The sequence below is a fragment of the Ctenocephalides felis genome, unplaced genomic scaffold (genome assembly GCF_003426905.1).
Source record: "Ctenocephalides felis isolate EL2017-DRISC unplaced genomic scaffold, ASM342690v1 CF-g0.4_SCAFFOLD_01492, whole genome shotgun sequence".
Classification (NCBI taxonomy): Eukaryota; Metazoa; Arthropoda; class Insecta; order Siphonaptera; family Pulicidae; genus Ctenocephalides; species Ctenocephalides felis.
In genome coordinates, this window is record NW_020537646.1 from 38,809,318 (window position 1) to 38,826,849 (window position 17,532).

The window sequence follows — 17,532 nt, forward strand, 5'->3', positions numbered from 1 at the left end:
GTTCCGTCGTTATTGTTACTCCGTTGATACCGTTTTACGTTAGTAATTAATAAAGATTTATGAGTACGTTAGGTTTTAGGCAAAGGGCATAACAGTACGTAGGTATTGTCATGCCGTGACACCTGTAATAATTAGTAATAATTAAATAAGCTAAAAGTACATTCTGTTTCATTCGCGTAGTTAGTTGGCTTTTCCACAGGTAATTACAGGGTGGTTATAGAAGTCGGGTTAAGGAGTTGGTGTAACCCTTTCGTTGGGGATGCAACGCTAGATGTAATAATGGAAGTCGTTGCATATACCCTAAGAAAGGGGAGCATCAACCCCCTCTAATCCGTCACAATGGTGAAAACGCATTCGATCCCCCATAAACCCCCCTCACAAATTTTTAATAATTGTAATAATTAATTATTTTTATTAAAAGCTAAGCGAGTCGCTCCCACTAGTTACGTGTACTAGTTACGTTAATTTTCATGATAGATGTTTTTTTTGTTATAGTACGTTGTTCGGTAAATTTAGTAAATCTAAAAATTAATTATTGCGTAAATATTGTGGAAATTATAATTGTATTCTTTATGTGTATTACTATCTGTGTTTATCTGTGCATTTTTATTGGGTTCTTTTCGCGGTGATGTGGTAGTTTTATTGTTAGTAGAATTTTACTACGTTGAAAATATAAGTGATTTTTATTTGTTTAATGTTTTGAGTATGGAATATGTAATAATCTAGTTTAATTTTATTAAACCAAATATGTTGTTTTGATTGCCATTTGCGTCGATGTTAAAATTTGTTACCTAATATTTGTTAAGATTAATCCTAAAAAGTAAATAAAATTTTCGAATTTAAAGTTATTTAACTTATTTAAAATTATTAAACTCATATTTATTTAACCTATTATGTTTATAACATTACAAAAAATGTTCAAAGTATTATTTTTATTTGTAAAATCAGATTTCATTTGATTGTTGTGTGCGCTCATTCTATTTTTTTTTCTTCTTTCTTTTTTTTTCTGGATATAATATTACAAAAAAATGCAATTAATTTTATTTTAAAAGGGGATTTATTTACTTGTTGTGTTTTGGTCCATTTTGTTTCCCCTGGGTGTAGAAGAAACTCGGTCAAAAAAAAAACATTCATATCAACTTCAATTTCCGTAAAGTCATATATAAATCGTCAAACAGTTTTTTTAGTCGTTTCAAGTATTTTGTTTTGATAGTTTAGTTCGTAAGATTTGAAACACATTGCCCCTCAAAATATATTTCGTTTTCTTCGTAAATCTCAAGTTCCGTACACTTGACCCTATGCCACACACAAATCGTATTTTTTTTTCTTTCTTCGAAATCAGTTAATAGGCAAATATTATGTTTCAGTAATCCCCAGTATTTTTTTTTCATTGATAAGTTTATATACAGATCTTAAATACTCATATATTGTGTTTTTTTGACAATCCCAACGTCTCTGTTATGCCTCAGCACTTGACAATTTTTGACCTGATCGACGGGGTGCCGTAGTGCCGTACGCAACGCGACAGAACCGTTAAGTTTTTTTTGCACAGTTTGCGGCGCCAGTCGCATACTTGAAAATAATCCATATTCAAAAAAAAAAAAACTTTCACTTTTCGCATATTCTTTTTTTTATACTAAATAATATAAATATAATTAAGTAGTACAGATAAACGCAAATAGTATTGAGTTGTTTTTATTATTATTTTTTATTGTCGTTTCGTTTGTCTTTCGTTAATCTAGTTCGCGATGTTTAATGAACCCTGTAATTGCATAATTTTTTTCGAGATGATTTGCGAATGAGACAGAATTACTTAGATTAGAACATGATAGGTATAGATACATAATTTATTATGCCAGTAATATTGAGACGTTTTATTATTTTTTTTTAGTTTGTATTTTCTCAATAAGTTAACAACAATATTTCATATTTTTAGTTAAGATTTTATTAGGTATTGGATTATTTAAAATATTACATAAGTTATTAGGCTAGTAAAGATTGATTTTTTTTTCTCTTGTTATTTGTACTTTCTTAATAAGTTAGTAACATTTTAGTTAGGATTTTGATAGGTTTAGGATAATTAGGATTAGTTTTGTTTTATATAATTTAAGTATGGGTTTCATAATCCAACATTGGCATAAGTTTTGTTTTTTTTTTATCATTGAAAGTGAAATTAATTGAGTTTTGTATCGTCGAGAATTAACCAAAGAGTTAGCAAATATTTTTAAAAATGGAGTATGTTTGTTTTTATTGTTGTTCACGGAGGGAATAGTAGCTAGCATGTCTATGATCTGAAAATGAAGTGAATTTTCGAGGAAACGCGCGGTAACAAGGGGCGCAAAGGCCGCGTATGTGGAAAAAAATTGCGTAGAGAACGCAAAGAGTTTTTAAAAAAAAATGTATTAGCAGGCAGAAAGTGCCGAACCAAGATGTTAATGTTATTTTCGAGTTTATTGTAACTTTTCTTTTCCCTTAATCGTTACATCATAGACATGCTAATTGTATCTGACCAGCTGGAGGGTTGTGTAATACATTGGTATTATGTAATTGGTTTGTAGTATTAGTATGTTTTTTATTCGTTTTTTTAATATTTTAATGTCGTGTATTTTCGTGTTGTTTCAGTAGGGTGATGCAATAATGAATTTAGTTTTATCGATTTTAATATTGTACTTTTCTATTTTTTTTTTCTCTTTCGTTTTTTTTTCTTACGCGTATTAATGGCGTTCTCATTCCCGCCGGAACGTCATTGCTTAGTGCTCAATTCGTGGCTTCATCTAATTGATCTTATTTATTAATTAATAATAGGATACGACTTTTCACCATAATTCATAATGGCAGCTAAGGCGATCAGTTCGACCGACGATTATGTGGCTTGGAAACCAAAGGCCTAGAAAACCTTGGTTAAATAGAGCGGGTGGGCAGGTGACATTTCCCTTCGAAAAGTCGTATTTCTACGAACACAGAGACAATTGCAAAGGTAGAACCCGGATTTGCAATATACGTATTTGTAGTTCGGCAATTAGATGAACGTTCATGTATTGTTCGGAATGATACGTGAACGGCTAAAGGTATTTTTTTCGCTCTCGTTTTTTTTTCGCTTTTTAAGAACTATATTCTTTCGTTGATCATACTAATTTCTTTTTTTTATACTAAGTTTTATGTTGCATTTTACTATTTTTAATATTTTACTATTTCATAATAAATTAGTTTTATATCATACGCGTAATTTCGTTACTTTTACTGTTTTTATCCTACTTATCACTATTGCATTATCCGCTTTGTTCGCCATTTTTAATATGCTAGAATTTTGTTTTTTATATTTATATATTTATCGTTGTGTCGTTTTTTTTTACCGTGCGTCGCGAAAGGTTTGGTTTGGTTTACGGATAGAGTTTATGGCCTATGTTACAAGGCGTTGAAGATAATGAGAGTATTGAGGGCAATTGTTAGTTGAAATGTTGAATATGTTAAGGTGCCCAAATCGTTTATGTATTATTTTGTCGTATGTTTTTTTGTTCACTGATAATGTTATCGTAAATCAAACCAAACGAACGTTTGTAGTGTTCACCGCGTTTATACCGTCGGCGTTGTGTTTAATTTTCGTGACGCCCTTTTATATGGACATATTACGTTTTATTTTTATTGAAAATACTTTAATTCTGTCTCGTCAATAGTTATTGGCTCGTGTTTTTGACCGCCCAATCCAGATTAAGGGATCCGATATGGCAAATAAAAATAATGAAGAAAGAAAGTATTAATCGAAAGAAACAGGAATGGATAATCTTAGATAGGGTGAAGTTGATATTTGGAATCAGGGTTAATTATACTTAAATAAATAGGTTTGTTTGTATAAACAAATATGTAATTCAAAGGATCGTGTCGTAGCCTTTACCATCTTTTTTTTTAATTATTTATTTTCATTTTTTTTCTCTTTTCTTTATTTTTTTTATAAGAATAGCCCGTAGACAGCCCGGCTGCCGAGCGACGTAGCGCTAAGTCGTGGAGGGCCGAGGCATGCGATAGGGCACTCGCGGTAAACTAGTTAGACTCGACTCGCGAACGAGTACTACAAAATATCGCGAGAGCTCAACAAAAATGCCGAATTTGTCGTAGGCCAGTGGGTGTTAGGGAACACGGAAGTTGGTCGAAAGGGCCAATCAGACAATCTACAGCATACATGGCACGGGCCTTATAAAATAGTTGATAAACTATAAAGCTGAACTATAAGATTGAGCGTAAAGTTAGAAACAGTTGCAAATACGACACGGTCCACGTTAGTGGAATAAAAGAAGAAAGAAAGGAAAAAATATTTCTTTCACTTTTCTTTTCGTTTTTTTTAATATAGATAAGAACTTATATATAGATGTACATATGTAAATAATTGAACATAATTATAGTAATAGGTTTAGTTTTAAGATTCCCCCCCCCCTTAGATAAGTCGTAAAATTAAGTGTTAGAGTTTAAGAAGACATTTAAGAAGTTATATTGGGATTTTCGTTTATGGAGAATAAGTTGGTCGACATATAGATAGTATAAATATAAGTCTGCAGGCTTATATCGGGACGCCATATCGGATTTACGCTTTTGTTTTACGTGATATATGAGTTGAAAGCTGGGCCCAGTAGTCCACGAGCGAGGACCATTGAGATGTCCGAATCGATGGACGCGTACGGTTTCAATCGGGGAAACCGCCCTTAATCAACCCCGCAGCCGTCGAATTATTATGTGAATTATTATGTATTATGGATTATTATGGAATATGGTTGTGAAGGTACCTTCAGCGAAGACCGGGATGGCGACATAGGTCGCAGCACGCCATCTCCCGTCAAGGGGGCAATTTGGGGTACTTTTGTGCCGGGCTGAGGAACCCCAGGTGTGTCACGCTTACATAGGTGTTAAGTGTAAGTGCCATTTGTTTTTGGGTGGGCATAGACGGTCGGTCTAGAGATATTATTATTGGTATGGGGCTCTGCGGGGGGAGCAATGAAGGAAAACTAGATCCTAGCCCCCATCTGTGGTCTTGTATTTGGGGGGCAATCACACCAGTAGAGGCTGAATTACGGTAAACGTCGCGTCCGTAAAAGTAAACTAGTTATTTAAATAATCGTATTTTGTAAATTGAGGAGTATTTTTGTTTCTTGTTTATTGTCATATTAGTTTCGTTTTTTTTTTCTTGTCAAAGTTTTTCCGCGCGTTACACAGTAAAAGACTGTCCATATCATCGGGTTCATGATTTCTGGCGAACTGATTTATAATTCGGGTTACGGTTATTCCATTAATTCTAATACTACAACCAAGAAAATAGGTGACAGCACACGCACATAGGATAAGATTGCGTTTCAAGGAAACGTGTTACGAAAAAATTGTACGAAAAACGATTGTACTTCGAATATTTTTTTCATTAAGTTTTGTTTTTTTGTTAGTCTGTGTTATATAACTACTTTTTTTCTGAGTCTAGTCTTGTTTTTCTTTTTTTTTCTGAATTTGCTGAGTACAGTTTTTCCCAACACGGTTTCTTTGAGAACGAAATAGGTTAAGATAGTCTTAAGCAAACGGACTTATTTTTGTATTGTAATTTTTGTGTTACTGAAGGATTTTGTTTTCGTTTTTCTTGTATTAAGGATGTTAATGTATTTTTTTTATCAGACCCGTGTATATGTAAGTTTATGTTTACTAGCTGCTACGTGTTTTGAGTTTGTAAACAAAGGGGGAATAGCTTACCAGGATTCTAGGAATATCTGACCGGAACCACAACGCCTAAAGGATGGCCAGCACGCAACCACAACTACAATCATCGTCTAGCAGCCAAGGCTTACACTTGAGCATAGCCAACCAAGTTAAACTAGCCAACCCAAAGACGAGGACCAAAGGGCAAAACAGGACCCTACGAAAAACACCGGAACAACCCGGAAAAAACCAGGAGAGGGTAATAATTTCAACTTTGAATTTAAGAGCCGAGGCCGACTCTACTGTGACAGGGGGGCGTGTAACGACAATCGGTATTGTCGTCAAAAGGGTTGCATAACCACCAGTGCAATGACGCTCCCCCACCACGCCCAATAGGGATGCCAATATAAGGTCCAGTCTGGGGTTGAAAAATAGCATTAAGAATTGTAACCTCCTCTGAGGAGTTCGGTCGGGTCCACGCGCTAGTCGCTGGACCCACTTTGTGTATAGTGGTGTGTGTGTTGTGCCAGGAGAGGAGAACCCGTTCCAGTAAAGGTCAGATGTATTATTGGTTTTATAAACTATTCCCTCCGTTCCGTCGTTATTGTTACTCCGTTGATACCGTTTTACGTTAGTAATTAATAAAGATTTATGAGTACGTTAGGTTTTAGGCAAAGGGCATAACAGTACGTAGGTATTGTCATGCCGTGACACCTGTAATAATTAGTAATAATTAAATAAGCTAAAAGTACATTCTGTTTCATTCGCGTAGTTAGTTGGCTTTTCCACAGGTAATTACAGGGTGGTTATAGAAGTCGGGTTAAGGAGTTGGTGTAACCCTTTCGTTGGGGATGCAACGCTAGATGTAATAATGGAAGTCGTTGCATATACCCTAAGAAAGGGGAGCATCAACCCCATTTCAATCCGTCACAATATTATATTTAATAATATGTATTCAAACGTGAAAAATTTGATGTGTAATATGCCGAAATTGTTTACGTTTTTAACTTTTTACTAAAATTATAAAAAATATACTTTCTCAAATACCCTACTAAATGTTTAAAATAGTAAACAATAAATTTATTTGTAAAATTTATTTAATAATTTTCAACATCGGGTATTCAAAAATAAAACGAAAAGTGACTTTTGTCCAGAGTCAGCCAGACTGCGCAAGAAATTCATATTCAAGTTCGAGTACCTGGTCCCTTTACTATAGAATATAGATAATTTGAATTGAATCGAATTAAATAATTAGTGTTCAAATTTATTTTTATTAAACTATTCTTGAACCCCAAATCTGCCAACACTTGACGAGTTCTATTGTGAGCGAGGACACAATCGCCAGTAATTGTATTGTATAAATCTCTCTCAACATTGCATAATTTTTTACCCTTGCTCTATTTTGCGCTGGAATGTTGTTGCAAGTAGGTAAAAAATTTTGAATGGTGTTATTTATTAAATATTTTCGCACTGTAAACGTGTGAAACCATTAAAAAGTGGTAGATATAATCAAGGAAATAGAATAAGTCTACTGTGATATTAATAACGCAGACGTATAAATTCAACCCTTAAAATCGTGTTGGGAGCAATTAGTAAGTTTCCAATCAAACGTATAAATACATTTTTAGTGGTTAAGTTTTAATAAAATATGAATCATAAGTTGTATTTAAGTTCCATGTGAAATGAATAACCTAGAACCTGAATATATCAATTACCTTACAAATTTACCAAAAATATCTTTATTTTATTCTTGGTCTAATTTTATGATATTTGAGCTATAATTTGAGATTTATACTATATATAGTAAAAATTATATTTTTTTATATAAAATAATGTTAAACATCAGTATATGTATACTGATTTTTTTCGAATTAAACAAAAATAGATAGTTTGATTATTATTATTATTATATTAATTTCGAGGAAAATGCTCTGTGGGCGTATTTTTAGGTTGCTATTTTTTGCTCGTGTTTTTGTATGAAACTAACAAGTACTGTACCATTTTGCAATTCTGATTAAATGCGCAAACTTTTAATGAAACTTGCTAAGGCATTTTAATAAGTTTCTTTTAAAATCGATTATTTTGAAAATTTTAAACTCATAGTTTAAGAAATAGTTTCAGTTCTAGAAACCTCATAGCAACTGTGCCATTATTTTTGAATGTGGTCCTAAAAATGTTTATTACGATTGCATTATTACGATTATAAGATTATATTGATAATGAAAATTAACCACAATAAACAAAAAATAGTCACAGTTCGACCAAAGCTCTAGGTTGTACTTAAATTTTCAAATTGCATGAGATAATTTGTAACTCCCTTAGGGTAAGTTATAATAATCGCAAAAAAACGAAAATGAAAATATTCGCATATCATTACGTCGAAGGTTTTTGAACATTTTGGCATACCTTAGAATAAATGGATTTGTGTGTGTGTATGTGCGCGTGTGCGTGGGTGTTCGTATGTGTGCGAGGATACAAATTTTTGTGGACTATTTTGGGAATACGGTTCAACCGATTTGAATGATTAAAAAAATATTCGATTCCTATTGATAAGAAGACATGCTGAGGCAAGGCAGGTCCAGCGGTTTCAAAGATACGGGGCAAAAACTGTCAAATATAGTAATTTAGATTTTGAGAGAACGGAGCGTCCGACTTAATCATTCAGAAAATATTTTACTTGTATGAAGAGTAAATCGAGTAAAAAAATTAAAATAAAAGCCATTTGGCGGTTAAAAATAATGATTAGGCATATGGACATCAAATTATCAGATATTTTATAGAGATTTTCATTAAAAGTATCAATTTTGTTTACATTTCTATGGGTTTTGTACCATGTTTATGCGTTGAACGACGACGCGGCGCTTACGCGCTTCGATATGTATTTTATAAAACAGTCACGGATCACAATTGCTTTGAAAAAAGTTTCAAAATTCTCAAAAAAATCTTTTTTTAGAAAAAATTTTAAAGGTAATTTTCAAAAATTTTAAAATTCTCAAAAATCTCATTTTATTCCAAGTTATTTTCAAAACAAATTTCAAGCTTTCTAAAAAAAAATATTTTTAGTACTGGAAGTTTCAGCAATTTGCCTTAAGGCACGATGCCATGCTCCATGAGTTTAAAATTTATAACTTGTTTCAGAAATCAAGTTATTTTTGTACATACATCATCAGTATTTATTGTAATTCTGCAATTTATGTAACTTATACTTATTAACTTCCCGTAGGGCAAGTTATAGTAATCGCAAAAAAATCGAAAATGAAAAGAAAAAATGGATGTATGTGTGTGTGCGTGTGCGTGTGTGTGTACGGATACAAATTTTCGTCGACGATTTCGGGAACACCGGCCAACCGATTTGAATAATACAAAAAACATTCGATTCATATAGATAAGGAGACGTGCTGATTAGTTTTTGGCGAAAGCAGGTCTAGCCGTTCCGAAGATACGCGGCAAAAAGTGCCAAAAATGGTAACTCGGTTTTTAAGAGAACTGAGCGTCCGATTTTAATAATTTAAAAAACATTTTACTTGTATTGAGAAGATGAAGAACTGGTCATTTTCATAAAGGCAGGTCTAGCGGTTTCGGAGATGAAACATTGGAGATGAGTGAAAAAAGTAAAAAAAAATGCCATTTGGCGGTCAAACATGATCATTAGACATATGAATATCAAATTATCAGATATTTTATAGAGATTTTAACAATAAGGAAAAATTTTGTTTACATTCCTATGGGTTCCGTACCATAATGTTCATCCGTTAGACGGCGACGCGGCGCTTATGCGCTTTGACATTTCGTCTCTATGCAGTTAAAGCAGTACGACTGCTTTGAAAAAAAGCAAAAAAAGAATTTCCAAAATATGTCAAAATAAAGAAAACATTTTTTTTCAAAAAAAATTTTTTTTTTTCAAAAAAAGTAATTTTTTGTCAAATTTATAGTTTCTCAAAAATCTAAATTTTTTGAAGTAATTTTTTTTCAACAGTGTTAATCGTTTTTAAAAAAATAATTATTTTTGGTACAGGAAGTTCCAGCAATTTGCCTTAAGGCATGATGCCATGCGCCCCACTATTTATTATAAATTATTATATATATCGCAATTGCAACAGTTAAGAATTTATAAATCTACATACATATATATTTTAATTCAATTTTTAATCCCTATATCTGTGTCAACAATAATTCTTGTGATTTTGATCCTCTCTCATTTTTTTTATTGTGGCGATTTTTGTCCCTTTGTGATCCGGCCGATAAATCTGGGTATAAGTGAGAGAAAGAGCCGGTGAACTACTGACTGGCGGCACGCATCACGCGCTCGTTCGAAAAAGAGCACGGCCGCTCTTTCGGGATTATACGCGTACGAGTTTAATGTGGGAACCTATTATAAGCCAACCGTACTTACTTGCATTTACCAAAAGCTAACCAGAGATTTCCAACATGTAAAGCTGCTAGGTATTTCACGTTGCAGACAACTAGATATCAAGCAGTAGGGATATCAATTTGTACTTTCAAATGTAGACCAAAAATGCATTTGAACTAGTGGTGCATTGTATTGTGCCTTGTCAAATTTCAGGAACTTTGCCTATCCAAAATTAAAATTTTTGAAAAAGCTTTTAAATTTTTTAAAAACTTTGAAAAAATGAGATTTTTGAAAAATTAGATTTTTTTGAAAAACTGACTCGAAAAATTAGATTTTTTTTATATTCTGAAATTTTTTTTAAAATTTTGTACTCGTTTTCAAAGCAATCGTGCTGCATGACTGTTTTAGAGAAGAAATATTGAATCAATTTTTACTCTCAAATATAGACCAAAAACGCTTTTAAAGTAGTGGCGCATTGCATCGTGCCTCGAGGCAGATTGCTGGAACTTTCCCTACCAAAAATTAAAATTTTGGAAAAAGCTTTTAAATTTTTTGTAAACTTTAAGAAAAAAACAGATTTTTGAAAATTTTGAAAAAATGACCTTCAAAAAATTAGATTTTTTTTGAAAAAAAAATGACTTGAAAAATTAGTTTTTTTTTATTCTGAAATTTTTTAAAAACTTTGAATTCTTTTTCAAAGCAATCGTGCTGCATTGCTGATTTAGAGAAGAAACATCGAAGCGCGTAAGCGCCGCGTTGCAGTCTATCGGATAAACGTTGGTACGGAAGCCATAGAAATGAAAACAAAATTTATACTTATTATTTAAAACTTTTTAAAATATCTGATAATTTAATGTACATATGTCTAATGATCATTTTTGACCGCCAAATGGCACTATTGTTTACTCGATCTCCTAACCAGTTAGACCTGCCTTCCCAAAAATTTAATCAGTTTTTCATTTAATCAATATAAATAAAATGTAATGAAAATGTTTTTCGAATCATTCAAATCGGATGCTTCGTTATCTCAAAAATATAAATTACTATTTTTAGCACTTTTTGCCCCGTATCTTAGAAACGGCTGGACCTGCATTTATCAATAATTAGTCAGCACGCTTCCCCATAAATACGAATCGAATGCTATTTAAACTATTCGAATAGGCCGTTTCGTGTTCCCGAAATCGTCGTCGAAAGTATCCAAAAACACACTATATTAAATTATTGAAATATTAGAAGTATTTAAAAAACATTACCGTAAATGTTTAAATTCTAATGATAAACTGTAAAAACAGTTAAAATAAAGGGTGGAAGGCGCTAAAAAAGAATGACATGCGGGCGCTGAGGACCCCAGGACCGGCCCTGCACACACATACACATTCATCCATTTTTTCTAAGGTATGCCAAAATGTTTAGAGACCATTGAAACGTAAAGATATCTAGTGTGATAATACCATCTCCTTATTTACAAGTTTTAGAAGGAAACTCAACGGTTTATCTAAACGTATTTGATATGGTTTTACTATAAGAATTTTATTTTTCTATAAGACATTATTTTTTTAATTTTGATAAAGCAGTGCTACCGGCATTTTTATTAAGTTATTTTTTTGGAAACGTATCTTTGATCTATATTTCAAAGTGAAAATGATTATCAATAAATATTGACAAATATTAAGAAATTTAGGAACAATTTAAAGAACCATTTAACTTATTGCTATTCGGGAGTTATACAAAATAAGGAAAAAATAATTAACATAATTTTGGCTTATTTTTTGTCATAGTATTTAGATTTACAATTAATATTGAACAAATTCTCCAGACATGATTGTCGAAATAATCACTGTTTTTATAATTATACAGTTTTAGAACTACTGTTAAGGTCGATAAAGTTATGCGCCCTTGCATTTGGATTTTGACCGATAAAGTAACAAAATCAGGGTAGTGTGAAATTTGTGACCCGGACCGCGTCTTTTAATTAAATCATTCACGCTTCGTCTAATACCACATTAGATCATAGTGAAACGAACACACTTATGAGAAAAATATTCATTATTAATATTTAAAAAAAATGTCACTGAGATAAGAAGAAATCATGCATAGATGAACGAGTGCATTTTTGCAAGTTGAAACGCAATATGAATATAAATTTTAGAATATAAATTTGTTGTAGAATGATTGTTTTCGAACTTTCGACAAACAACATGAAAATTATATATATAGTGTAGAGCGGGTTTAATCACCAACATCTCCGAAACAAGTAAAAGTAGGAATTTTTCGCCAGTAATATTTGAAAGTAGAGGGGAAAAAATCTCTAAGCCATGGCCTTAAATCAAGCAACGTTGTTATCATGAGATAAACGGCCTTAATTGAAAACCTACAACAAAAGCAAATACATTCGTTGTTAAAATTTTTTGGTTGCGAGCACTGTTGTTTAGTTTACGCGACGTTAATATATTTTTAATTATACGGTATTTAATTGTTTTGTAAGATGTATTGATAATTTTAAATGAAATAATCAACAGATGTTTTTATCTAATCACTATAATAGCTTACATGTGGGTGGGGTAAAAAGTTCCAACTAAACCTTTACCCTAGCAAATGTAAATTCAGTTAAAAAAGCAATTTTACAAGGAATAAATTTAATTAATAGTTATTCCACCTCTAATGAATATTTCTGGCAAAATACCAGATCAACGTTATATTCAGAAACTACTTGTAATTTTTTTTATTTATTCATATTATATAACAATCAGAGTTATTTACATACCCTATGAGTTATATGGCTAAATTACACATAATAGTAATAATAATAACTTGTAAAAAATGTGCCCATAAAATTTATATTTTTCATTGGCTGAATATTGTAGCTATTTTTGGCTAAAAATAAAACATTGGATCTATCAACTACTTCGCATATAGACCTGCAAATTTTAGAAACATAGGAAAAAATCGCTTTTCAATAATTAGGAATTTATTGGAAATTTAACTGAACACAGTACGATAGTTGTTTGTTTTATACGTATTATGTGTTGTGATGTAGTTAATTTAGTTCAGAGCTTTGGACAAATTGAACCTTTATGCCCCGCCCTATCCTATTACTTTAAACGTAATTAAATAATACATTATAACTAAGAAAAATAATTGATGAGAAATTGATGACTATTAATTCACTGATGTTGTAATATTGAAGACTATTGCAATCATAATCAGACTATATTGCAAGATTTTATTACAAAATATTAAAAAATAAATTATTGTTAATACTATGAACTAAGAAAAAAATAGTGCAAAGCATTTAAAATAAAACTATTAACTAATCAACACGATCTTAATTCCTAATGTCATTTCAATACTAGAAAAAGCTATTTTTATTAGGAACATATAATATCTTAGATCTATATTTTCAAATAAAAATAGATAACATTACACAAAACCGGAAAACTACTATTATTATTATTATTAAATTGGCTATTAAATTAAATACTTTATTGCTATTAAATTAATACTATATATTAATTTATTGCATTTGAATAAATTTTGAATTTTATTTTAAGTTTTTGAGAGCTTTGTCGTAGCATAATCGTTAACAGCGTGGATTAGAACAAACTAGTCTCGGATTCAATCGCAACTTCGACCAGCTCTATATCAAGCAGAATAATTTCGAACCTTAACGTTAGATTAAAAGTCTCTATTATAATTTTTTTGTAAAAATCGTCAACACTATTATGTAAACATAAATAATAACTATAGTCTATACATAAAAAAGAAAAGCGGTTGACCCTTGGGTTGCCGACTCGAGAAAAATACTAGGTTAGGATGCACCTTACGTAGTTTTAATTGCTTATTATTGTATGCTTATGCTTATTATTATTGTAGGGCTTTAATAGGAAGAAGAAGAATATTTTAAATCAAACTTGTATAAAGTTTCTATTTTCATTATATTATTATAATTCTTGAATTATTTACATTTACAATTTCGAATATTGAACGAACATCTATTGTAAAGCCCAATCGAATAGATTTGTATATTGTACATTCAATAAAATAATAATTATAATAATTTATTTTGATTACCAATTTCAAGTACCTCTTTTACCCATCTGGGATCACTTACACAATACGAATAATCGAAATTATTTTTCAAAAATCTACCCTTGAATTCCATTTCGGTTACAATCATAATCAGACTGACAAAATGGGGTTGTAAAACTGGTATTTGTGTATGTGAAAAGTAAACAGAGACCTAGGATGTTAAATATTTGAGTTTGATCTTTGCTTGTATATTTTTCTCGTTCGATTATGTTTTTTTGTATACTACCCTATCTTTTGTGTTTGCAATGCATAAAATGATGCACAATGTAACGAATTCTAATTAATTGGTCACGGCACAGATTTGTTTAAGGTGAAACACTGTTGAATAGGTTTGGAACAATTAATAAAGATTAATATTTGGAATATAAATAAAGTTTACACAAAAATAACATGTTTTTTCGTATTATATTTTGAGCGATAAAAAACGTATATTCTACAACCTAAAAAGTGAACCGAACACGAATTTTCATTCTTTTCAAATCTTTTGTGATTTGGGAAGGTGACAGATTTCTGGGTTTATACCTGGCCTTAATCTTAATAATTTTGATTATTTATTCAACTATCTGTTTGTATGCGTGAATGACAAACCAGTGTTTGCATAAACTAATAGATATAGATTACCTAAATTTAGATTTGTAAAAAAATTAAGTCGGGAATATTTTCTACTTTATCTAGAGTGCAATTATGCGTTTTTCGATAAGTAAGGACGCATAATACCATTTTGACAAAATTTGATGATATTAAGTAATTGTTTTGTTTTATATTTGCTTTATTTTATCCTTTGTATTTTTTTTAATTAAATTTATGTTATTGTTCATTATTATTACTAGATGTTAAATTATTTAACAGTTGTAATAAATATCGTAATTAAAAACTACAGTTATTAAAAAACATACTAATTTTATTATAATGCAACTTAAATATAATAAGGAATATGATGTGCTGTAAAAAAATATTTAGAATTAGATATGACGGTCGTTAACTGATATAAGCTCTAATTTGCGATATTTATGTAATGCAATGATTGGTAATATTTTTTTCAAAATTAATCGTGATTTAAAATTTACTTGTTATTCCATTTTTTGGGATTTCTTATTTGAATTTAATAAAAAAATAATTATATTTTATAATGCTACCGAAATGCCTCAATTTCTGATTATGGCACTTAAGATTTCCAAAAAAGTTAACATATTTTTTACTAAATGAGTATCAAATTTTTATAAATTTTCCAGTACTTCCAGATTTCCAGATTTTTTGTAATATTGAAAATACGTTCAAAATTCATGTCTCTGTTTTCTTCATCTCCATGAAGCGTCATTTTCAGAAAATTAACTAAATGCAGAAAGAATCATTAAGTAAAATAGTATATAGTATCAATAAATAATTACCGGATTAATCCTGATTTTGTAATTTTTAGTACTCGTAATTGTGTAATTCAGTTTTTCATAATTATTTATTTTTATGGTTTCAATAATAGTTTAGGTTTTTGCTAGAAAAACCGAAGTCCTAATTTTATGATTATTAGTCTTTTAGAGTCATTCTGAATCTTTTGATAGGAAAACAAGTATGTGGGCAAATTTGAGAAATTGGACTAGCTCGGCCTCTTTATAATTAGGAAAAAATGTAAAAAAATGTCCACGTTTGAGCCAAAAACTCGAATAGAAAAAATTGAAAAAAAAAATGCCTTCTGGCGGTCACATCAAATAAGCACATCAAATTATCAGATATTTCATAAAGATTTTAATTATAAGTACTAATTTTAAGCATCAATATTTCGCATCTAATTGAGAAAGAAAAATTGCTTTTGATTGAAAATGAATTTTCAAATTATTTTAAAGTACAAAAAATTTATTTTATACCAAGTTTTCAAAAAATTTTAAGGCTATTAATAATTTTTAATTACGGTACGAGAAGTACCAGCAATTTGCCTTAAGACACGATACCATGCACCAACTTGGTTAAAGTATTAATTGAAACCATTCGCCACTATATATTTTTACTCGATATAAAACCAAAATAGAATTGATACGGTTTACAAATTTCTCTATCTGTTCTGTGAGAATTTTTTGCTCGAGGGATGTCACTTTTTCAGTGCAGTTACAATTGATATCAGATTTGACTAACGTGGGATTATTAGTTGGTTTGATATAAAAAGCGAGGGAGAATCCATTCCAATTCAATCCGAGATGAATGAATGAATTATTGCATAACACCCCGAACGCAGCATGCGTGCGTGCATTTGACACAATTCTATAATTCTATAATTCTTAATGCTCTTAATAGTACGACCCGTTTAATGTAATTATGTGCATTATCAACAAGCCGAGCACAGGAGTTGGAATGGCACTGAATATGGCAGTGATATATTAACGTTTCAGACCATGACAATTACGTTTCAAGTATCAGAAATCAAAATAGTACGAAAGTTTTCACAAAATTAATCTATGTTATGTTAGATCAACATTGAATACATTTTCTAACTTATTTTTATTTTCATTGATTCTGCCAAAATATTCACCAATAATGTTCTGCCTGTTCAATATATACACCTTTGAACAGCTTTTGTATAATACTAGTCTAATCATATTAATAATCATAATATTTCTATAATTATTGTAATATTGCTATACATAATTATTAACTAGAAAATTACAAAAAATCTAAATCTTAAATAATAATATCATAAGAAATACTGAATGTTATTGAGTGTATTGAGTTTTGTAATGTACTTTAACAAACATTTTTAACGTACGCATACACATACATCAATTTTTTCTAAGATATGCCAAAATGTTCAGAACCTCTAAAACGTAAAGAGATACAAAAGTTTTCATTTTCAATTTTTTTGGGATTACAATAACGGGAGGAAGTTAAAAATGCAATTTTTTGGTCAAAATTCATCATGAGACATAGGCACATCAATTTATCAGATATATTATAGAGACTTTAATAATAATTTAATACATTTCTATGGGTATTGTATCAGGATTTATAATGTTTAACCACTAGACTGCGACGCAAAACATTTATATTTTCAAAAAATTTAAAACTTAAAAAATATTATGAAGAAAGTCGTTTTTTCTAGTTTTTCAAAAAAATTCAAAGCTTTCAAATGTTTCAAAAATTTTCAAAACTGTTAAAAAAAATAATTTTTTTTTTATTTCAAATTACGATACGGGTTTTCAAATTAAGTTACGGTACGGTAAATTATAATAGCAATTTACCTTAAGGCACGATGCCATGCACTACCAGCTTAAATATTCAAAAACACCGATATAATGGCGAAGACGCCTAAGACAACGATGGTGGCTTATTGTGTCAAAGTTTTTATTATTATTTCAAAATGACGGCATTAACAAAGAATATTCAAAGGAATAAAAGCTGCGATATATATTAGAATCCGCGAATAACGAAATTTTTAGCAG